This window comes from Zootermopsis nevadensis, unplaced genomic scaffold, assembly GCF_977971745.1.
Source record: "Zootermopsis nevadensis isolate Lab colony 2312 unplaced genomic scaffold, Znev_1.0 Znev_ptg000007l, whole genome shotgun sequence".
Lineage (NCBI taxonomy): Eukaryota > Metazoa > Arthropoda > Insecta > Blattodea > Termopsidae > Zootermopsis > Zootermopsis nevadensis.
The window spans coordinates 14698436-14723784 of NW_028259139.1; the positions used below are offsets into that span (position 1 = coordinate 14698436).

Here is a 25349-nt window from a genome sequence, read left to right on the forward strand (position 1 = left end):
TTTCTGTCTTCTGGGTTGTTGCGCCGTGTAGTCTGATAGAAGCTTACCGACGTTTCAGAGGTCCTTGCTCCCTCCCTCATCGCCCTGATGATGGAGGCAGAAAATACCTCCGAAATATCTATAAACTTCTACCAGACTCCACGCACCGTGGAAGAACCCAGAACACGGCTATCCTAATAGGTGTTTATTTAATCGTAGTCTTTGCAACTGCGACAAGATAATTTATTTTTCTTTCCCCTTTGACGTTCCTCTGTCGACATTCTACACAAAGTATCGTACCGAAACGTCCATGGTAATTGAGCTATTTCCCTTTACGACCATAAAATTAGTTCATCACGGCCAGTCCGTCTGCCAAAATGACATATCCGTCGACCAGCGAGCCGGCAATGTGGCAAACACACGCGGTAACTACACAAAAGCAAAAAAGAACTCGACGCTTTATTGCTTGCATTGTTTTAATAAAGCTACCGGTAAAAAAAAAGTTTTTTGAGTTGTTACGTTAAGTACGTTTATAATTACCCTGTTCATTGCAACAAGTAGCGCTGAATGAAACTGCAGACAAACGGGTTTTAGTTGATCGTAAATATTGCATAATCACGCCACCTCATTAGAAGGAAGCCATAAAATATTAGGACACTGTCACGGAAACGAACCTGAACCTCGCTGTGTGATGCAGTAGAAAGCAGATTCGGCGCCTGAAGAGAGAGTGAGTCATGTGTTGCACTGTTACATACCTTATAGGCGTGTTCAGTGCAAGAGTGGCCCCCAGCGTTTCTCTTGCATCTGAAGGAATCAGTTTGTACAAGAGTGAAACAGTTTACAAACGATTTCCTTACAGATGTCCTTCACTTATTTTAGTATATTGAAACACATTCAGCCACGGTGGTCTAGCGGTTAGAACGCTGGCCTTGTAATCCTCGGGTCTCGGGTTCGATTCCCGGCGGTGCCCGAATTTATAACTTGTGTTGGGCAAGGCCGTGGTCTAGGCAACACGGAGTTTTCCTCCGGGGGCTTCCCCGGTTTCTCCGTGGCATCCCAACAATTACTCCATTCACACACAGAAGAAGGCAATGGCAAACCACTTCTGGATCATCTGCCAAGAACGTATATGAACAGGTCCCAGTCCGAGAAAAGGATGGAAGGATCCTGTTCATATGGACCTGTCATCAGACAGAACACTAAATAAATAAAATTGAAACACAAGTGTGATGCCCACAGAATCAATCACGAAGTAACCGTAGCATCACATAACCAAAGGTAGACTCATTAAACTTTCCGTGAATTTCGTTAAATACACATATAAAAATATTTAAAATAAGATAATCTTATAGATGTAAATCAATAAATTGCTTTGAGTGATCGGCATTTTGACTGCTTTCAAAACTGTGCACCTTTGTGCAGCAGACACCGGAACCAAAGGACAGAAAGGGTCGAATCGAAAAATATGGTCACGTCATGTCTTCTTATTTCGTGGCTCTCTTAACGACGCCTTCTGAACTGCATATCTAATAAAATGTCGGATTAAAGTATGTTGAGGTGGCTTGGATAAATATACAAAGAATAAAACAAACACACAAAAAAGTAAGTTTCTAATGCACCGATGAGCGTCTGTATGTGGTCTTAACTTGAACGCCACGTACTCTTGGTTATTGTGGTAGTGTATCTGAGATTCGAATGTTGGACACACGAACAAAAACTTTGGCGGTTTGATGTCCAGTGGAAATTGGAAAACATTATCGTCGATGGAAAATCCTCTCTTATCCAGTCCGGCGGTAACTATGATCTGCTATACAGCGTCATTACGACTTGAGGGATCAGGAGGTGCCTAGTTCCCATTTTGCACTAACGTCCTCTGCCTTATTGTTATCGTATTCTACTTTCCATCTACACTCTCCCCCCCCCCCCCCCCCCGCAATTGTACTTAATAGTGAGTGACCGGTTTTCTTTTAACAGAATTTTTACTACTGTGCATTAGTGTGGGCACTGTAAATTGATTATTACCCCAGACGTTAATTTCGGAAAACATTACAGTTGCACGATTCTTTAAATTCTTCAAATGAGCGTCATGACTGTGTTAAAGTTGGCGATGGTTATTGCGTTTGTAACAATGTAAATGGTTTCATATGTAACATACGGTGTGTGTGTGTCTGGTATTGTACGTTCCAAATAAGAAGGCGGTGAGTGACACTTGTCTCGTCAGAGAGATAGTTACACTGCTTCATTGTTGCCAGACTTCCGCTTGAACTTTGCCTGTCCTGTAAGTGACACAGCATCTATCATAATCGCAGGCTTATAACTTAAGCACCAAGTTCGCTTTTATCCTATTTTCCGTCTCTCGCTTAAAATAATTTAAACATCTAAATTCTATGCATTTAGCTTGTGTTCAAGTCTCACATTTGTGTTCCATTATCTGAAACACAGTAAAAGTGTACAAGTACTAAACAAACACACGAAGCACTTTATTTGAACCACGTAATGTGTATTACGTTGTGACTTCCAAGAGAAGATTCTCACGGTAGCTGTAATGAGAAGTGACTGTGGTTGGCTTAATGCTCGTCACGTGACAGTCCTTGCTACCGCGCAAGTAACAGCTACCCACCCGCCCGCAGTCTTGTTTGGATCCCAGAATAGTTACCTAGTATTCAACTGAATCTTCAGGGGTCAACGTTCAAACCGGTTGAGGACTGTTTAGTGTTTTCTTGTAGCGGAAGTGGGACGCTGTAAGAAGCAATGAATAGATAACAGCATTAAAGAGGGGGCAGGGAAAGTGGGGGAGGTCAAGCTAGACTTGGCGCCATATTGCCCTTATCGTAATACCGCACTGTGTCGATTACCATTTAGGGTATCGAGTTTTCTCCGACCTCTCGGTATGATTCCACAGCTGCTTTGTTTTCGCGCGTGTCGTTTTGGGTACAAGAGTTTGTAGTTCAACAAAGACATAGTTTTACCCCATCGCAAAAGAATCCCTGTATAAATAGAGGCTCTGGTGTCGTTGCATTTAAAATGTGAACCAAACTTTAGTTTCAATTTGTTTCAAGACAGGCATGCAATATCGCAACGGAATAATCACTCACTGAAGTTACATTTTTTTTGCCGTCTCTGTTAAAAACTGGAGCGACGTATACACATTAGAATACATGTTTTAATGCGTTCTTTATGTCCATTTATACCTTATTGACCTTGGTGTTCATTCTTAGTGGACAAATCCATTGTTGACAAACTCATTACAGTACACATACAATGGCATTTTTGCTTGTTTTGTTTTTGTACACCTCACCGGGTAACAGCTGGAATAAATTTGCAGATCGTAATGCTCCCTAATTGTCACGTCCTTTGTTAGAGCCGTGACCTCTGCGTTACGTAGGTTTTATTTCTAACCGACGTAGATTATCATTAAATTCGCCTCATGAAGTTTAGCACGCAGATTTCTCACAAAAAATTTCGCGGAAGACTGTTCAGCAGTTTTAGAGATGAAAGCTTAGCGTGGATGAATAACCACGGACACGTATTTTTTATGCATTTGTAAAATTTAAAAAAAACAACTAAAAATTGTAAATGAATAATATTATTATTTTGTGTTGTAATTAAGTTGGTATGATAATGATGTGACGAATAATGGAAACGTTGGCAGAAGATATGGTTTGCTCATCGTTCAACCACCTGACGCGGCTTGTATAGCTCGAGAATCTTTTATCATCGGACTAACTGAAGTTTTATCTGAAATATGTATTTTCTTATACTGGATTTTCCACATCAAATGAGAGTGAAGAAAATCTCTGTAAGGTTTTAGTTTCTCACTAAGCGAGTATGAACATGGCTATATTCAGGGTTGTTAGGATTATCGCCCTGATGATGGAAGCAGCAAACACGTCTGAAATGTCGGTAAACTTCTATCAGACTAACCGGCGCAACATTGCTGAAGACAGTCACCTTGGTCATGTTTGTAAATCTTCTCACTTTTCGACAAATATAGTGATCTCTTGTGACGAGATAAAATGTCACGCCTAGTCTCGCTTTGTCATGCTTTGGCACGCGTGATCACTAAGTTACGCTTCGGCACGCTTTTGTTATGTTACGTAGGGCTCTTTTAATTTTAGATACTTTGGAATACGTTAGATTAAGTTTCGACATGTTGGGTTAGGTTAGAAATATCCGCTTAGGTTAGGTTAGAATAGGTTGGGTTAAGTTGCTATTTTTGTTAGGTTAGGTTGGGCTCGGTTGGGTTAGGTTATGTTAGGTTTAGGTTAGGTTAAGTTTGTTTAGTGGATTTTGTTAGGTTAGGTAAAGTTTTGAATTTTTTTTGACGTTTCGGCACTTATGTCCTATTGTCACGCCTTTAGAATACTTTATACCTAGTCACGCCTAGTTAAGCTTGGTCACGCTTTGTATATATTTGTCATGTTTTGACACTTCTGGCCATATTTCGTCACGCAGTTACATTACGTCACGCCTAGTCACCCTTTGTCACGATTGAGCACGCTTGGTCACGCTTAGACACTTCTCAGATCGTCGTATTTTAATACTTGTGGTGACCTCTCGTCACGTCTTTATAGTAGGTCACACCTAGTCACGCTTTAACACGCTTGGTCACATTTTGTCACGCTTTATAAATCTACGTCATGTTTCGACACTTATGGAAACAACTCGTCACGCCGTTAAATTACATCACTCGTAGTCACGCTTTTAATATCTTTGTGATGTTTTAACACTTAAGGCGTCCTCTCGCCGCGCGTTCGAAGGAGGTCACGCCTTGTCACTAATATATATATATATATAAAATTGAAGATAATGGAGTTGACATCAGCAGCGGTTGTGATGAATCGAGTGATATGTCAGAAAGCGATGGACTGTGAGGAGTGGAAGAATTGGAAGAAGACCGAAGGATTGTGAAGAAGATGAAATTATCTAATACTCTCTGCAGTGTTAATTTTCTAGTGATGAGTAATTTAGTAAAATCGACTGTCCTGTGTTGCACTCCGTGGTGATATTTTATTTGGAGTGTACTGTACGCGGCCTGCTGCCATCCCTTCCAGCAAACTTCTGGTAAGTGACTCGCTCCGAGGTTCCAATTTACAAAGTTCAGCGGCCAGAAACGCTGGAACGCATTATAGCTTCGCAAAATTGCTGTTGATGTGGAGACAAATACAGCGCTTCCTTGAAAATCCGATCCCTTCTTTCGAGTACGCAGCTTTCTTCTTACTCTGTTCGTTCCAAGGCGAGAGACATTTCGCGGAGAGAAAGAGGGATATTCAGGGCCGGTAACCTTCTGAACTCTCAAGCTTGTTCTCCCTCCATTTAGACTTGAAGAAGAAGAAGAAGAAGACTGCGGTGGCGCCCATCTTCAGACAGGTGAGATGGCATTGTCCACTCCCTGCCTAATCACATGTCCCGCGAGGCAAAACTTGTCACTGGACTGACTGGTTTTTCGGCTGAGATTATCGTACGACGGTAGTTTAGTTGTGTAGATTACATAACGGTGAATCAGGTGGAACGATTATTTTCGATTTTGTATAGGGAAAGGTTTGATAGTGACTTATTTGAACTAACTTTATCGTGAGGCGATTCAGAAGTACCACTAAAACTCCTGGCTAGGGTTCAAACTAGATGCCATCCGCATACAAATCCAAGGGGTCTTTTTTTTTTCTTATAGCCTGTCGACGTGTTTCGTCATTTGTTCGAATTCATTCCTGCGAAACCGACTTAATTTGCTCATTATCATTCAGAAAATATTGGTTTGGGGGTAGCAATTCTTAAAATTTTTTCTTTCTACCCGTTCTCCCGCATCCATTCTTTATACAGAATTCCCCAGAAAAATGTATACACTCATTGAATGAAGACATTTTAATAAACTAAACCATTACGTACGTCAGCACTGGCACTTTGTGAATCAACGGATCTAGTTTGGGTGTTCAAAATGGCCGCCAGTAGCTTCGTGGAAACAGTTGACAGCGGCGAACAATTGACTGACAAGCGGCCACCAAGTTGCAGCGCAAGACCGTTCAGTTTCTTGCCCGAGGTCTCGAGACGTTGCTGGCTTCCTGGTGTACACCGCGTCCTTCAAGTATCCCCAAGATAAAAAGTCAGGTGGTGTTAAATCACGGGGGTACTCAATCGACCCTCTGCTGTTTTTCGTGTCTGAATCTGAGAAAAAATAATGCGGTGCCATCTGTTAAGTGTTGATCACACTAAGTTTCCCTCGTACACACAACACAGAGATGGATAACAAGTTTAATATTCCGAACGAATATATTTTGGGAGGGAAAATTACCATGCAGTTCCTGATGTATGTTGTTTTAGGCTCAACGCACACCCGTTAGTCAAGACAAGACAGTCTTAGACACATTTCATCACGATACGTCACAACCTCCCTTTTAAACTCTGTCTCTAAGACTAAGGGACCCTGTATTTTCAACAATGGGAAGCGATGTACTTATTACCTTCATTATTAAAGAGTTAACACATTCTGTTTTCAACACATTTCCTATGTTTATAAACCAGCCGGAAATGAAAATTGGGTTCAAACTTCTCTCAGCAGATGACCGAGGATTTAAAAACTTTCAAAATTACTATATTTTGTTTTTATTATGAATGTCATTATTTTGGTTTACAGGCAGTATTTTATAATCTGTTGTTGAACTAATATTTACGGTATTCATATTAATATATGTGGAAGGCATACCATAATAAATTCAAGCCGAATATGGAGTCCCTGTACACTAATTTGAGACATATGAGCCTATTCTAATTTCTTCTCGTTTCAGAGAAGTATCTTCTTATACTTTTGAAACGATTCGTTACTTTTTGGCTTTCTTAACTTTAGTTTTTTATAATATTATCTGGAAACGTATACATGTCAGATTTTGTGAAAGTTGTTATGACATTTTTAAAAGAGAACGGTAATAACTTGAAACGCCATACGGGAGTTCCAGTTGAGCATGCGGGATTTTATTTTTATTAGGTTGCCTGCACAATGTGTGACGCATGTTTCTGCAAAAAAAAAAAGATATGTGTGGAAATCGGTCGAGTCTAACATTCGGAGTCCAACGTCTTTTGAGGTTTTACTAAGAATCTCTTCATTGCAGCGATCCGTGGCTGCAAATTTTGCCCCATTTGACAAGATAGTCTATGCACGACGCGTAGACAGAATCAAAGGCAAAGCGTAAGCGGAGGATTCGACGTGGATGGCCTTGGCATGACCACCACATTCCCTTGACCTAGATCCGCTTGACTTCTTCACACGGGGACATCACAAGCGTCTTGTGTAATCTACAGAGGCCGCTCCATGGCTGTCATTTCAAATACTTCCTTTATCAACAGCTTCCCATTAACCCAACATACACAAAGTACGAAAAAAAAACCCAGTTCTGTTTGTTTCGCGTGTAGAGTCCGTCAAATGGGGTAAGCTTTGCGTCTTGGCAATGAAGTTTTCGTCGTAACTGGAAAGGACTCTTGTACGTTATTGATACCTACAGCACACCCTAAGAAGGGAAGTACGTTATTCATTTCCGGAACATTCTGTGCACAGTCCAATTTCGTTCAACAGACCTCGTTACTCTCTTTCTGGTTGCTGGGCAACCATGACCGAAATTTTAAAGTGCGAAAGAGATCAGGCGCCCTTCTGCCTCTATTATCAGGGCTGTAAAGTAAAGCTGTCCCACTATACGCCATGTAGACGCTTGGGGGGGGGGGGAGAGGAAGTATAGCTCCTAATCATTTTAGACCTGGGCACTAGGCTTTTTCCCCGGGAAAGGACCCCGGGACCCGTTGGATAGGAGGATGGGTGAGCCCCAGGGTCGGTCTGGACGTCGAGACTAGAAGAAAGATCCTCAGGGCTGTATGCAGTATAACACTGGTCGGGAACATTTTGTAACAGTTTTGAGAGGGGCAAATACGCCAAAATACAATTGCAGCAATAAATAAACTAAACCGAAAATCGTACCTACTCGTGCTTCGCATTCGGCGAGTTCTAGGTTCAAATCTCGGCTCAGGGATCTGGTACAGTCGCAAAAATTCCTCGGCGCCAATCTCCAACTAAGCAAGCGTTTTGGAGAAAGGCCTAGGCAATTAAGCTTAAAGAATTAAAGGACCCTGGTTTGGAGTACGCGTTAGAAGGGCCCCGAATGGGACTTCGACCCTAGAAATGTCTAGCACTATGGTTGGCAAAACTCCTGGTGGAACATTGCAGACTCTCATGAGACCTGGATGACCTAACCTAAAATGGCAGACTTCTGGGGTGTCTAAACAGCGAAGGCAGCGTCGCGGAGCCAATATCAGAGAGGGGAAAGTGCGAAAGTTGAACGGCCCCGGAAGGTCAAAGGCCTGTGGAAGCGACTTTTGTCCAACTCGTCGTGTTCAAAGCCTTACGGAGCAGAAGATGGATTTACAAGGACCTGGTGGGCCAAGCGCAGGACAATCGCCCGTCTCACAAACAGGCCTAACGAAGCAATACGACGGACAAGGGCCTGGGCGGTAACAAAATTGGAAAAGAAAAACTCTTCAGGGCTCACTGATCACGCTAAATAACATAGACCATTCTTGCACTGATGCATTCCCATGATATTGCTGCATGTTAGGCCGTTCTTACACTAATATGATCCGACTTGGTTGACCTCCGGTTACGCAGGTTGTCTAACCGCGTAGAAAAGAACAGCGAATTGCAATCAAACTATGCGATTTCCAGATCCGAGGGATTGCAGCTGACATTTTGAAGATGGTGTTTGAAACGCTGGATATTTTATTATTGTAATTTTTTTATGTTTTTCTTCTTTGGTATGGTGACGTCTATTATCATAATCATCGGTATTGCCATTTGCATAACTTAATATTTTACCCCTTAGAGCAACCTATTCGTACAACGAGTTTATTGTGAACAAGGTGTTTGTTAGTTGCCAGACGGATTTTATTTGAAGCGACTGCTAATTTTACAAATCCTTGCCTATTAATACCTCATAAATGTTAATTCTAATCCCTTAGATGTAATTTGATCCGAGTAACTTAACAATCTACTTTCGTGCAATAATGCTATTTTTGCGTTATAGACCTACATTTGTTTGTTTATTTGTTTCATGGAAATATTTTTATTTCACTATTATTTGCCCCTAAGCTTAGAAAATGTATATTTATGTTAGTTTTCTTCCGAAACAGAATATTCTCGCCGCCCTCGAGTTGGCTAATTCCAAAATAATGTTACTGGCCGAAAAGAAAAGTTGCGAGGGCCACGTGCGACTCGCGGGCCACATGCTGCCAACTCTTACCTTTGAATATTATTCCTCTGTTTCACTGCAATATTCTTACACTGAAGGTACAGTCAGTGAAAATGAGGAAGCTGGTGGTCGAAACCCTCTCAGCACAAAGAGTGAACGCAGTTATGCATTGTCTTCATACTAAGCGGAAAATAGCCGTTCTTATGGGAAATACCGCCTCTCTCTTTGGGGTAGAAGCCTAGTGAATAGATATAAATCTGAGTTTGTAGTTCAAATACAGCTTTCCACCGGTAACTGCATCTACATGGTCCACTCTGATGAAATAGGTAAGCTGCTTAAGATACATTAAGTTTAAGTGGTGACGTAAGCAACAGAAAATACGTATACAAATTAGAAATAATATATATTAGTTTGAAACAATGACACAGAACCACCTGAAGATGACCAATTAAGGTTGAAACATATAGTGAATTCTTAATGAACATTGATATTATAATAAGAAAATTGTTGTGTAGACGGACAGTCAAGAACTAAATAGTAATTTTTGCTCACTGCTTCATAAGCCATAAAAGAATAATCCAGCTGTTCAGTTCGTAATGATCTCAAACTCACGCTGAGCACGGGAGTTTGAGAAAGACTTTTGAGCAGAATATTTTGACCTGAGAGGGAGCACGTGATCGGGGGGGGGGGGGGGGGGGGCAAAGAAAAGTGTACAATTTGGCTGCACGCGACAGAGACAAGCGACCGAGGCAGGCGACAGAGTTACGAGACCGAGACTGGTCGCTTCCTGTCTGCTCTCTGTACAATCGTATGAAGTACAATTACGAGCGCGAGACAAAGCACAGGAGACCGCTCTCGGACCAGTAGTGTCTCGCGACGGGCTCAGGCAGCACGTGTGTTGTTGAGTAAAATAATGGCAGAAATTAAATTTACTGGTGACCAAGATGAGCAATTGGTGGAATTAGTAGCAGAAAACCGACCACTGACCACCGACAGAAAGATCCTTCTTCACGTCTGGTTTTGAATATTGAACTCCTAGGTTTTCTTTGTTTCTTTCGCAACAAATAACACAGCAACACATCATCTTCTTCTTCTTATTCTTCGAGTAACCTTTTTAGAAGCATTTTTGTACTCATTTTTCACAGAATATGTGCACGTATGTCTCAACAAAACAAAGAAAACAAACACTTTGCCGCATGTCTCGGTCGTCACCTCAAAAGTGTGTGGCGACAAGCTGCGATGTGTCCGTCTCCCGTCTCTGTCGCCTGCCTCGGTCGCTTGTCTCTGTCGCGTGCAGAAAATTGTACCTTTATACTCCTCATGTTGGTGCGTGAAGTGAATGTAAATCGGTTGGTTGGACTCGCAGCACGCGCAATAGACGCGAGGAATTCGTATAAAATTTTAGTCGGGAAGCTTGAAGGGGAGAGGCCGATAAATAATGAGACGTTCGCGTATATAGTAAGATGATATTAAAAAGCATTTGAATGAATTAGCACGTCAGGTTTTGGACCAGAGATTTCAGGACCAGCTGAACAATTATCAGCTTCTAAAAAAAAATATCCTGCTCCGTTGAGTTGCTTACTTATTATTACTGTGACAGTTGTTATTTATCTGTCGTCACAAAACAAGTTAGGAAATGCGAGCGTAGCGTAACGATTCTGGCGGTCACTGTGTTACCGCCTCAGAATTCTCAGTTCGTCAATGTTTTCTTATGAACGTCGTAAAGAAATCCGCGGAGCTGTTTTTCGTAAATCGTGATATTTTGAACTTTATGGAAGCACCAATGACGTCAGACCTGTCACGGTGAATGACCTTCACGTCGGATGCATCTGGAGCCTGTCTGAACAATGACGTCATCACGGGGTTCCCGCCTGATTGCGTGGGCGTAATCCTCCGGGAAGCCTCAAAAAAATCCACGTTGGTTCAAAGTCGCTTCTGCGCGCAGATACTCACGCTGAGTATCCACCATTGCAATTGTTTTCCGATTTCAGTCGAAGTAAGAAACTCTCGACAAATTTTTCTAAAAGCCAACAACATCAGATAAATAAACTTACAGCATTTTTTTAAAAAGTTTTTAAGGGTTACATTCTGTTGTGTGTTGAACGTTAGTTTGGCAGTCTATCCACACAATAATTTCTTATTATGGTTTCCATGTTTATTAAGAATCCGCTACAAGTTTCGACCTGAATTGGTTATCTTCAAGTGATTGTCTTTAAGTTTTTGACGCTAAGTGATATCACTGCTAATTTGTGTACGTGTTATCTGTTGCTGACTTAACCATAATGGACTCTGTCTTAAGCTGTTTAGCTATTTACTAGTGGAAGCTGCAATTGAACTGAAGGTAGGATTTGAGGTTTTCACGGCGGTGAGTCTGAAGATGGTTGTCTTCTGGGTTCTTGCGCCGTGTAGTCTGGTAGAAGTTTACCGACGTTTCGGAGGTCCTTGCTGCCTCCATCATCTGGTCACTAATCGCCCTGATGATGGGACACGACGCAACAAAGCAGAAGACGGCCATCTTCTGAACTCAAGGTGTTGGTTGAAGCTGACGGTACGTCTGGGTGGTTGGTGGAGAAGGGGGGAAGGGGGGGTAGGACTTTTTTAGGTGTTATTTTTTTTAAGGATATCAAACATGGGGTTGTTGCTATCTAGGTTTGTTCAATTTAAGTGAACACTCTTTTTAACAGTATTTTATATGTAAATTTTCTTTTGTAAAGAGTTTATGTAATGCCGTTTTTGGCCTCTTCGAAAATTATCATTGTACAGTAAAACCTCTCTAACTTGGACACTTGCGGTTCCACGATAATGTGTCCAACTTCCAGAGGTGTCCAGGATGGAGGGAAAGGGGGAAATCATCCTTTCAAATTGTGGTGTAATTACAATGTGGTAATTGCAGAGTATTATGGAGCCCTTCCCAAAAAGGAAATTATTGATAGGAAAAATCAAAAGGGTAAATTAAATTTTTACAAATTTTGTTTTCACTAAATTAAACTTGCATGGATAAGCCGAAAGGGAAGGGCACTGATACTTTACGTTTACCGAAAATGTAATGTATTTGCTTACATAATCTAACTACTGTAATTTCTGTTAACACTGTTTAACTCAGTTGCAAGCACAATACAGTACAACCCCTCTATAACGCGGTTCGCTATACCGCGGTTCCAGATATAACACGGGTACCTCATGTCCCCCAGCAAAAGAGAAAAAAGTTCATCAATTATCCTTCACACATAACTCAAAATTATATTAAAATGCAAGTCAAATTAATTATTTATTACTTTTTCCGTAAAAATCAATCGTAAACATAGTTAAATAAGTATGTATACTCTTAAATGGCGATAGTCTATCAATACTGTACGTACCGTACTTGTACCGATTTTTCTGATGCACTCCCGTAATAACGCGATTTCTCTATAACGCGGGTTTACCCCTGTCCCCCGCGCCCGCGTTATAGTGGGGTTGTACTGTACTGACAAAGTTAAAACTGTACCAGCAATACGTACTGTAGTCCAGTGAAGGGTTTAACAAAGGAATAACTATACACTTTCAATGCATTCCAATGATGTGTTCAATGTCTCACACCCTCAACCATAAGCTAATCCTCAGGTAGAAGGCATTCATCAGTCGGATATTCAAAACAACAAAATACTAACTGTAAACGTTTCCCATAAAATCATTGAAGCTAAGTGCATGAACCTGTCCAAGTTACAACAAAGTGACCAAGTCCCAGGATAGAGGGGTGTCCAAGATATAGGGTATTGTGGACATGTAAAATTATAGGATATTCGCCGGTTCCAATTAAAAGTGTCCAATATGACGGGTTGTCCAGGATATAGGGGTGTCCAACTAGAGGGGTTTTACTGCATCTTCCAAGGTGCTGCACGAGTGTGCAGTTTGTGGAATATATTCGGGAAGTCCCGTGTTAGGCTTATTAGCTTTTATATCCCTGATAAGTTCCTTGAACCTGTTTTTGAAATTTATGCCTGTTTGACCTGTATAATATTAATGGCAGTTTTTGGAAATTTAGCTGTTAAATTCGACTTTTGTTTTATTTATCTTTTATTATTTTTCTGTTGTTTTAAGTGTCTATATATAGTATTGAACGCTTTAAAAGTGATGTTCATTCCTTAATTTTGAAGAGGTTTGTAATTTCTCTGGTCTTCTGTGCTACTTTCGTAAATGAAGCCCATTTTTTTAGAACTGTTTGGGGTTGAAGGATTCTTTGGTCGTATTAAGTTCGAAGATGTATTTTGTATGGTGTGGGATGGGATATCCGTTGCTGTGACGAATGGTTTTGATTGTTTCCATTTCCAGTTTATAGATGGTCTTGAGGATATCAGGCACTCAGGATGATAATGTCGGTTGTGGTTGGTTTTCTAAAGCCTATATGTTCAAGTTTTTGTTTATTATTCTTGATGGTTAGATGAAGAAAATTTATTGTGTTATTATGTTCTTTTTGCATAGTAAATTTAAGTCGAGGGTGAATAGAGTTAAATACGGGCAGAATATATTTGATACCGGTAGGTACCTGCACCTTGTCGTGGTGGTGGGGCTTGAGTACCCCAGTGACCCCAAGAGCTACTGGTAGGGCCTCCCTAGCCAGATTGGTCGAGGAGGAGAGGTCAGACTAAGACAGGTCATGGTCCTCCAGGTTGGGGGGTTGGTCCCAAGGCTAACAACCTTGCACCGTAAAAAGGAAGATGTTTCGAAACCTCAGTCAAAGCCCAGGACAGAATGGACCTAACAGAGGACCGAATGGAAGAGGAGAATTGAGGAGGCCATGGACCGAATACGGACCAGAGAGCCATAGAAGAAGAAGAATGATTTTATTGTACATGATTAGAATACCATCGAAATATCTGAAATATCCAGCGATGTAAAACTGTTGGAGGATATTAACAATGCGATTGTGTTCCATGTCTTGTAAAAAACATTTCTGACAAGAAAGCGAAATTTGGCGTTGTCATGGCTAAGCCACTTCTTCAAAATAATGATCGTTGAATTGTAAGTAGTTTTGGGATGGGACTGCTCTAAGTAGGTATAATCAAAAAATTATTCTGTAGACGGACCGTCAACCTAACATTCTTACAACATATACTATATGTACCAATAAACCCAATTTATTAAATTTCGTCAAATACGATACGATACATCTACGGAAATATCTGTTTCTCATTATTTTATCCGATTCATCTGTAGTCGGTGGTCATATGTACAAGGTCATTGGTCGTACGTTCAAGGTCTTTGTTTCCAGTCCTACTGTTAATTGTCCTAGATAAAAGACAATTTGCGTCACGCCCTAGAAGCGAGGGCTAATGGCCTTGATTTTGATTGAATGACCTTGAAACCACGAACAAAGTGTTAGTCTTTGTGTAAAGTGCCCAGTATTGTCGTACTTTAGCCAAAATTCGCATGTGTCGACAACATTGTGATCCCAATATCAAATTTCACGAAGACCTTATCAACGGTTCTTGGGTTGTTACAGACCGAATGTTCGCCCAGGATATTCTTTTCGACGATCAGTGAATCGACAGATTTCAGTAAAATTCCACAATAGCGCATTTCATGAAAATCCGTTTAGCGGTTCTTGTTTCATTAAATGTGAAAGACACGGCGCATGGCAGATCTGATAGGCGCATTTGTTTAACGTTTAGTTGTGAACGCGCTTATGAAAGACGACAAATGCCATGAGTGAGTTTCGAACGAATATCCCATATCCGAGAGGTTCATATTACAGCTCTAGCAGCGCTCTGTGCAGAGCGGAACTACGATCACAAATTAAGTGATCTATTCTCCGCCGTTTTCAATAGCGGATATCCGGTTTGGTGCAGTTAACCGCAACAAAAGTTAAGTGGCGTAATCATGGGTCATCCACTCCCTCCTTTAGATGATGTGGTGCTTAGGCCGAGTGTCGGCACATGTAGTAATGGTCGATGTATCAGTCCGTCGATACAGGGCTAGTACATTTTGTGCAATGTCGATATTGAAAAATATCGATATTAATTCATACAGGGGAAGGAAGTTTTTCAACGAAAGATTAAAGCATCTATTAACGTTGTCATACGTTACAATTTGTTGAAGTGCTCCACTAAAATGTATGCTAATAACATTTTTTAAATAATGATACAAAAATATCGATTTATATCTTAATTGCGTCATGTTTGTGTTTATTAATACAATAATTGCAATCTACCGTCCCATAATATCGGACACACAGCACATCACTTACAACCCGATATAAAACATCCAAGCACAACATTTAAAGGAAGAGACTTAAAAATCAAACAAATCAATATACGCAAAGCAAGATGTGCAACAGTTTTTAAAACAGTTTTTAAAATTGATAGACCTGATGATGGTGTAATACACATCGAAACATATCGTCAATATAAAAATGTAACAAGATCTAGTATCTAATGAAAAAATGTTATAAATTTTAAGTAATTTTAACAACATTTTTAAGTTTGTGTATAGACGGTAAATAAATTATTGTAAAAATATCGATATTATGGATATTTAGAACTTGTCTTATAGAGGATTCCCTACCTGTTTGAGGATGTATGTTAGTATAATCAGTAATTTCCTTAGTGTCCTATTTCTTCGGCAATTTTTAGACGCTGCATCAACTGCTGTACGTATGCTGCATTATGATGTATGTTTATCAGTGGCGAGTAGGGAGGGAGTGGTGGCAAGCTGCCGTCAGACTATTCCATCATGTGCCTGGAGCAATTGAATAAGGACCAGAAGACGTCAGTGAGGAGAGCTGTCTGTAGCAGGGATCGAACCGGTTATCCTCAGAATACAAAGCTTCCTCATTAGTGTTTGTATCTCAGCAGTGACTCACATCTGATTCAAAGAAATTCAATCAGTGACTCCCGGTCTGTTAAATTTCAGAATCAACATCAGAGTATAAGAAAATTCAAAAAATCCTTACGATTGGAGATGCTGGATCCTTATTTATCTGGGTTGATGGGTTTTTTGGACCTTGTTCATCGTCTCATGTTATAAAACACGTAACGTTTCGAGGACTGGATATGCCCTCATCTTCAGATGTAGTGCTGTCCAGTGATAGGAATTAGCTCATTCACTACACCTCGCTGCCACCATTATCAGGGCGATGAGGTCTGAAACGTCGGTAAACGTCTGCCAGACTACGCGACACTGCAACCCAGAAGACAGCGATCTTCGTACTCACATCCTAATTAAATTCTTTGCGGTTTGTGGAATCCAAAGATCGTATTACTGGGCTCTGTCCGTATCGAATTGAATCCAATATAAATACTTACATCCTACTCATCAAGACTTATTTTAATATTATCCGCTGATCTACGACTGGTCTGTCGAGTAGTCTCACCCCTTCAGGTTATGCAATGTTGTAGTGTTCCGTTCATTTGTTGTCTCTTCCATGTTCTTATGTACTGAGAGCGAAACTTGTCAGAGTCTACGTCTCGTTCTCATTTTCCAGTGTTTTACAACAACTAGGCTATGCGTGGTAAATAATACACGTTTCTGTCAACAACACGTATAAAGGCGGGAAGTTATCTGGTCATCGCACTGGTCGACCGATATATCGCTCTTATATAATCGATTTTCTAATCAAATTCCATGACATCGCAATCAATTTTACTTTAATCTTGAATCTTGTTTATATTTATTAATATTGTTCCATATTTTTGAGTAAAGTAAAGCCGTCCCGCTACACGCCATGTAGGCGCTTGAGGGGGAGAGGCGTTATAGCTCCTACTCATTCTTAACCTCGGCACTAGATGGGGGTGAGTGGTCAGCATCACGCCCCGCCCGAGCTTTATCCCCGGGAAAGGACCCTAGTACACATTGGACAGGAGGCTGGGTGGGCCCCAAATACTTACATTTTAAAATATTTATAATTCTATTATAATTTTTACTGATTTTGGTTTTGTGTCACGGTCATATAATTAAAAGGTCTTACGCACTTGTGCGTAGTTGTTAGTGCTATTTAATACATTCTCGCGAGAAGACATTTAACTAACCACAGAGCCAGGCGACTTATTTAGACTAAACCTTTGACTGTGATCCTGGTGACACTGTTGTGACAGCTGTGGTGATGACAATGACCTTTATACTTAGGCCATCCACAGAAGCTACTTACATTATCTGTCGATATAATAAACAGTGTTGGTGGGTTTGTTATCATTTACTGTCGTTGGGAGATTCTAGACCACATGGGATAATATTTATAAATGTTTGTTTTTATTAACCATAGTCATGTCAGTTCTTTGACTGTGATTGATCATGAAGATGCTAATAAGACATTCTAGACCTTAAAGATGTCAGTAAGAGATTCTGAACCTTATGGAATCATACTTGGCCTTCCACGTATTTTTGAACTTTGCAGCACAAAATATCATACACTGCTTTAAATATTTTAATAAAGACAAATAATGATCTTTTATTATATAACATTATTTAATTTTAATTTATTTCCGCCGTTTTATGTAAAAATTACACTGAAACAAAAGACCGTTACTTATCCATGACCCGAAATGAGCGTGCACTTTTTATACGAGTCAGCAGCGTTATTATGACCTCGATATGAGATCACTTGACAATATTAAATCGTATTATAATCTTTCAAACGATTTTAATTTTTTATGCTGCTTTGCTAGACGTTTTAATAAAAAATATTCGACAACTTTAGGCTTAACCGTCGTTATTGACGGGAAATTGTTTGGTGTCTTGGCTCCTCTCCATTGGTGTGGTAATTCTTCCATATATTAAATATAAACTGCAAGTTTCGTACATCTAAGTGCAAAATTTAAATATCAGGGAACAACACTAACGAATGGAAATGAGGTCCTTGATTTATTTTGAGGAAACTTTTATGAAAATGTTGCTTATTATTAATTAGTCATCATTTAGTTTGCATCTCGTATTCTTCCGAAAGCGGCGATGATGCTTCATGGCCTGTGGGTGAATACCATAAATTTCAGTAGCTTAAGTGTTATAATAAGTGCAGCGTACAAAGAAATACACACATTTTCCTTCGTGCTTTCGAGGTACTCACACCAGGATGCGCTGTGCACGTAATTAGCATCGGAGAAATAAAATAACTGTTGAAATAAAAGATTCAAAGCAGCAACTTTGAAGGGCCGAGAAGGAAATACAGGAATAACATTAAAATGTATTATATGAAATCTAAAACGTCTTGACGATGGTGAAGAGTCATTTGAATAAAAATTTCCTTGGATATTATCCATCGTCGAGTAAAATATAAAATATAAAACGTAAAACGACGTTTCGGAGATGGGACTCTATCTCCGTCTTCAGGTTCCTACACAGTTGGGCCCACTAGATAGAGCTAATCCCTATCTCTGGACAAAGTATGGTTATTCTTTTACGTTCCACGGATGGATGGTGTGGTGATGTCTTTTTATTCCGGGACTTTCACTTTTTTACTTTGTCCGGAGATAGGGATTAGCTCTATCTAGTGGGCCCAACTGTGTAGGAACCTGAAGACGGAGATAGAGTCCCATCTCCGAAACGTCGTTTTACGTTTTATATTTTATATTTTACTAGACGATGGATAATATCCAAGGAAATTTTTATTCAAAATATGTTATAGTGAAACACATTCTGATTAACATAAAACGGTTTAAGTGCTCCAGTCCGGTGTCGAAGTGGATTAGGCCTATAGGCAGTGTTGAAAATTCAGGTTTTACTAAACAAAACACATGTTAGGTTAGGTGTTTCGTTTGCATCGTTGCGCCGCCATTAGGGACTTCAAAGCTGTTTGTCATGCTTATCAAAGTTCTACAACTTTCAAGAAGCCTTCGCTTCGTGCGGGTCGTTTGTCAACGAAGCCTCTCCACCTCTCTGTCTCTCCACAGTCTCATTCCATGATATTCGTTACCTCTTTATCCCATCTTTATCTCGGACTGCCTCATGTGTGCTTTCTTTCACTGTCAGACTGAAAAAACGTATTCTTCGTTCTTTCCTAAAGCTGTTATCTATCTTTAATTTATTTATTTCTGTTTTTTTTTAATTTAGCGATTAGTTCTTTAAACAACGTTAACTGATCTCTGTAATGGTGAATATTTGTGTTTCCTTTGCGGTACGGACTGAATTCTTAAATATTATTTGGATGAGTTTCGGCTTCAAAGGGTCAAACAACGTAACGAGTAAAAACTTTGTACTGGCCGGACCTTGCTTTGATGTCCGTGCGCTTACTTTGCTTCTATTGTTCGTGATATCTAGGATGTGTTTACAATTTGTGTACTCTGCTTGTTCTGTTAATGAGTGTGTTCGAGTTTCTCAGGATCACAAGTGCGTAGTCTCTTCAAGGAAGGAGACGTGATAAAGATACGAGGCGCGTCCCAAAAGTAAGTTTCCCACTCGTCCCACAGCTAGCAAACCTTATATTGAGCGAAGCGACTGTGCGTACGTGATAGAGCAATGACGTAGCATGGCGCATGCACTAACGGTACTTCCCGCGTTCTCACAGTAGCATCGTTGCAGCTGTTGAAGATGGAGGTTCTTATTCCAGCTCCCGCCGACTGTGAAGTGCGGTCAGTGATAACGCTAGGCCGCACACGGCTCGACGGACAGCAAGTCTCCTGCAGGAGTTCAGCTGGGAGGTGTTTAATCATCCACCCTACAGCCCGGACCTCGCTCCCAGTGATCTCCATCTTTTCCTACACCTCAAGAAATTCCTGTCCGGTTAGCGTCAGCGTTTTGAGAATGACAGAGAGGCGGAGATGGTTGTCACACAGTGGTTCCAATCCTAGGCGGCAGACTTCTACGACACAGGTATTCAAAAGTTGGTCCCACGGTATGACAAATGTCTCAATTCCGGTGGCGAATATGTTGAAAAATAGCTGGACACTTGCTGTATCTGTTGCAATAAATATTTCCATGAAATTGTGTTTTGTTTCTGTAAACGGCCCCAGGGAAACTTACTTTTGGGACGCGCCTCATACATTGAGTTCGACGCAGTTGTTGGTTCATGTGTGTGTGATCCCCATAAGCGACCCTGGAGTCCCCTGAGTACCTGAGTAAAACCGTGTAGAGTAGGTGGACGGTTATAATTCACTTTCAAAACTAAAACTCCCTAGTAATTTGCTGTGCGGACAGACAAACTTAAAGGTGACTGTCTTCAGCTATGTTGCGCCGGTTTTTCTGATAGAAGTTTACCGACATTTCAGATGTGTTTGCTGCTTCCATCATCAGGGCGATAATCGTAACAACCCAGAAGACAGCCATGTTCATACTCGCCTAGTGAGAAACTAAAACCTTACAGAGATTTTCTTCACTCTCACCGTGAAATAATCACAAAAATATCACACACTTCTTAACTCGTGCTTGAAGATTCGGACGGTCGGATTAGGCAGTGAGAGGAGTACATCGAGGTAGGGCAGTGTTCGCTCTGTCTTGTTATGAGGGACCGTGCCTATAAAAGGCAGGACCACCGCATACATACATACATATATATACAGAATAGCAATAGTAAACTTGTAAAAGAAAGCAATAATGGCGTAAGTAATCTTGCATCTTAACACACAATTTACAAGCGTTCGAACTTGTTGTCTGGTAGATTATTTGACACGTCCAAAAGAATGCGTCATGGAATGTGGCCGATGTAACTAGATTAGAAGTACTGAGCCCTCTTTTGGATTTTATTCTTTGGTTCACAATTTCAGAGATGAAAAGCTCTCGGCTTTTACAATCCATTGTCTTGATTCAGCAAAAAAACTAAGGCCTGTTACGAATAAGAAATATATTTTGAGTAAGAGCATTAAAAGTCAATATCGAAAGTGAGAATTCTGTTGATAGCTCAAGAGAGATTGACCGGAAATACCTATGTTGTGGATGATTTATAAATTCCCAGGCTGAAATCATCGTGGTCTCGTGTCATCATCTTGGAACCTAAGTAAAGTTTGTCCCACTATACGCCATGTAGGCGCTTGGGGTGAGAGGAGGTACAGCTCCTCTCTTCCTTTACCTCTGCACTAGATGGGGGTGAGTGGTCAGCATCACGCCCCGGCCGGCTTTACCCCCGGGAAAGGACCCCGGTACCCATTGTAGAGGAGGCTGGGTGGGCCCCAGAGCCGGTCTGGACGCAGAAGCTAGAAGAAAAATCCTCTGCCCCCGTCGGGGATCGAACCCCGGTCGTCCAGCCCGTAGCTAGTCACTATACTGACTGAGCTATCCCGGCTCATCATCTTGGAACCTACAAATGTGAAATTACTTTGTGGGTCATACATCAGTTTCTCGCTAAACGCCGAAGAATTCAGCATCTTACAGCACCCTTAATTCAGATTATGTATATATATTCGTTACAGCAGAGCTTTCCAGAACTTTGTGGTTGACAAGAAGTGGGTTTTGCAAGAATCCGTAGTCCGCTGTCTGACGTTGTGCATTGATAACAGTCTGCTGATCAAATCGTTACTAGCGCGAGTAATCATGTTTGTTTACAACTTAAAAATAACATTATTATATGATATTTAAATTAAAGAGACGTCGTAATGTACGACACTGAAGGTCCATGATTGGAAATTACTCATGAGGACACATCAGGTCGCTTAAACTGACGGACGCGCCTTCCTCAAGGCGTCGTTGTCCCATTTCTGAGGACTGTCCGCCACTTTTGTCACACCGTGAAACGCCACTGAAGGAACAGGGGGAATACGAAATAATTGTTAACCCACACTATTTAGCTCCCAGAAAGAAAAGTAATAAATCAGGAAATGTGCCCATAAATACCAAAATTTGGGCTTTGTGAATGGCCCCCAGCTGGGATTTCCCGGGAGAGGAATTATCAGCTGAGTCACTTCGGATCGTAAAACGCCGGTTACTATCGTCCTGTTTTAACCAAACTGAAAATGTTTACAAGTTTTAGAAAAATTCCGCAGTAATAAATTTAATGTAAATCCGTTCAGTCATTCTAGGGTTGTTACCTGAGTACCGACGGACAGACAAAGTGCACAGACGTTGTCAAAAAGAGGCATCAAGTCTTCGGCAAAATAGTGACTTTTCCATCTGTTTTAAAAAAAATGTAAACTGTCTATAGTGTATAATAGTAAATTGAATTTACGGTCTGTTCATATACAGTAGAGTCCATCATAAGAAGCTGATGGTCTCTCTGACTTAATGCTCCAAATTTCCAACCAAAATTGTTTTTTTACCCTAGATGTTTGCGTGGTTTTTGTCAGTCTCCTCACGCGGGCAACTGCCTTCTCCATTCTGCTTGCCACCCTTGATCGCATTTTCCATTCGTTCGAAAGAGCGTCGTTAAAAGATAGTGGATGTGAAGAATACCGCTAAAAGCGAAATAGTTCCTGAAACTACCGCTCGAGGCCGTTCCCCTTTGTTCGTCCCCCCCCCCCCCTGATATTTGTAGAACCGAGAATTCATAACAATTGACCAATTCATGTTGGCGATAAGTAATCACGTGTCACGTCAAGATATGGTTCTGATAAGACAAAAGACATTTGACTCGGCGTACATCTGGTACTGAAAGGTACGGCGTGTGGTTGGGGAAGGGTTTGGAGGTTCGGAGCTTCGGAATTGTCCGGCATTGTTCGTGCTAGAAGCCGGGGATTAGCAAAGTCAAGGATTTGCGAGAAAGACTGGCGCATGTACAAGCCACAATTAACGTACGTTTGCATCAAACATGCACGCACATGAGTACATGAATACATTTGCGGGTTTTTTTAGCATCACGCCTTGAAGACGGACTGAGAAAATGAGGAAGTAGTTCCATGCATTATCGTCGGCACCAGCTAGCGAAGAAAAGATTCCGCTCTCTGCCAGAAATCGAACCCGGTCCTTCAGCCGGTAACCTACTCACTAAACTCGCTGAGCTAACCCGTCTGCTCCAACTGTTCTCTCGGCAACGGCGATAAATTAGAAATACTTCAGTCTCTCATAACAGTTGCGAATCGGTTTTTTTTAAAAACAATTACATAGGCCAATGTATTCCTGGATTATGACTCCGTTTAGACTTGTAGGGACATTATGCCGTCTTGAAGATGGAGGCAGTACGTTCCTTCGATATATTGATAATTATTTACAGGGCTAGACGTTGTCACAACCCAGAAGTTAGAAAAATTTGGGCTCTCACGCTGTGAAAACCTCAGATCTATTACATTTTCGATGCATCACCATGGAAACAAACTTGCTTTGTATTTGTACTGAATGTCTTAAGTACTAACTGCGTCGGAACATAACGTTACTTAGTATTAAATTGCTTCTCAGAGCAAGAGTGGTACAAAGTCACGTGTTTTGAGTAGATAGATGCTCAAACCTCGCTCTTTGTGGTTTGTGCATCCGTCTTTTATCTTAAAGTTTATTTATTGTACACAGATCAATTTACTGACGACGTCCAGACGCCGGTATCAAGACAGACAGTCTTTTTTTCCTGTTAGTGGACAAGTATATGAATCATGTAGGCACAAATAATGTTTTCCTTGTGAGAGACGTAGAACTACACATTAAAAATCAAAGTAATGCAACGTGATAAGTAATACGTGTTATGTCATTTGCGGGATGTCGTTTTCATAAGCACGTCCTGTACGGTTTCACCTCAATTTCAACCAAAGCAGCTGTTCACAGAGAGAGAGAGAAAAACGGAAGTTCAGAGACAAATCGGGTGAGAAGTCTGTTAAGCGCGCTCGGACGGCAGATCCATTACTGCATCTGGACTTTGATACGTTTTACTGTCATTTTCCGTAAACACATAAAATATCCATGCGTAAATATGACTTTATTCGTCTTTATGTCTTTTCAGGACATGCGAGCGTTTTTTCGATTTACGTTACCTCTGAAAACGTAACCCTTTTAAAATATAATTTCACATTGCCCATGTTTATCTGTTGGATTCAGTGCTTGTTAAAATCTAAACATCGCCAAGATTTTAAAATGTTTAATTACTGACTTTATATTACAATACTTCGTTACAAGTTTCAAGCTTTATATATCTGGATATTATAGAATAAAACATTATAAAATAAATCTTATAATCTAACGTAAATTGCATAATTTGTGTGGCTGGGAATTGTTGTATGATGTCTTTTATATTATTATTATCATCATAATCATCACTGTCATTATCATCATCTCATTATGTGGACGTGAAACTTGGTGTTCCACGCTCAAGGAAGCAACAGATAGTAAGAGTAAGATCTGAGGTTGTCACGGCGGTGAGTCTGAAGATGGCGGTCTTCTGGGTTGCAGGACCGTGTAGTCTGGTAGATGTCTTCGTCAGGGTGATGGAGGCAGCAAGGATCTCTGAAACGTCGGTAAACTTCTACAGCCCAGAAGACAGCCGTCTGCAGACTGAGAGGGTTTGAGAATAAGGTATTGAGGAGAATATTTGGACTCAAAAGATATGAAGTAACAAGGGGCTGTAAAGAATTAATTTAATAATGAGAAAATTTATAATTTACACTCTTAACATAAAATTGTTTAAGGTGATCGAATAAGGGAAAATGGGAAATGTGTAAAGCCGGAAGGAAAGAGACAACTTGCAAACATGGATTTAGATGGAATAGTACTGTTAAAATTTACCTGTAGAATTATTTAACGTGGCTCAGTGTACTGCCAAGGAATTTTTGATCCACTGCGCGATCGTCAGCGTTTCAGGAAGGAATTTCCTTCGTGAAGTGGGGTTACTGATATCACAAAACTTCACGCCGTCTGCTGTGTACATGTCCATGTGTTTCTGGCAGATCGTCTTATTCGGGTCAACGGCATCGTATTGGAGACACATGGCTTATAGCGTCACGTGTAGTTTATCGCTCAGCGTTTACTTAACCAGTTACTGAAGAGCCACCAGGCGGTGCCGGCTGACATTACAGGGCGGTGTGGATATCTTTAATATTTCGGAAGGATGGACGACCGCGGTTCGATTTCCGTTCGGCACGGAGTCCACGCAAACGCCTGTTTAACATTTGCCTCCGACTATTACGATTAAGGAAGGCGTAATCCTGACCCACCTCATAAGCCACACAAATAGAAAAATGGTTCGTTTAATGACTCGGCGACAGTCGGAGGTTATCGCGATTTTCCTCAGCATTATCCGTTGTCTGGTATTTAAATTACGCCAATGTGAAAATGAAAAACTGTAAAATTCACTACGTTGCTCTTGAGGGAAGAAATGAAGAATGTATCTAC

The 25349-nt window shown here is 40.8% G+C and overlaps 1 protein-coding gene across 1 annotated transcript in view; it reads left to right on the forward strand.

The window, feature by feature from the left end:
• sog (chordin short gastrulation) overlaps positions 1-25349 on the forward strand; it is a 176763-nt gene that overhangs the window by 25259 nt on the left and 126155 nt on the right. The window lies entirely within an intron of this gene.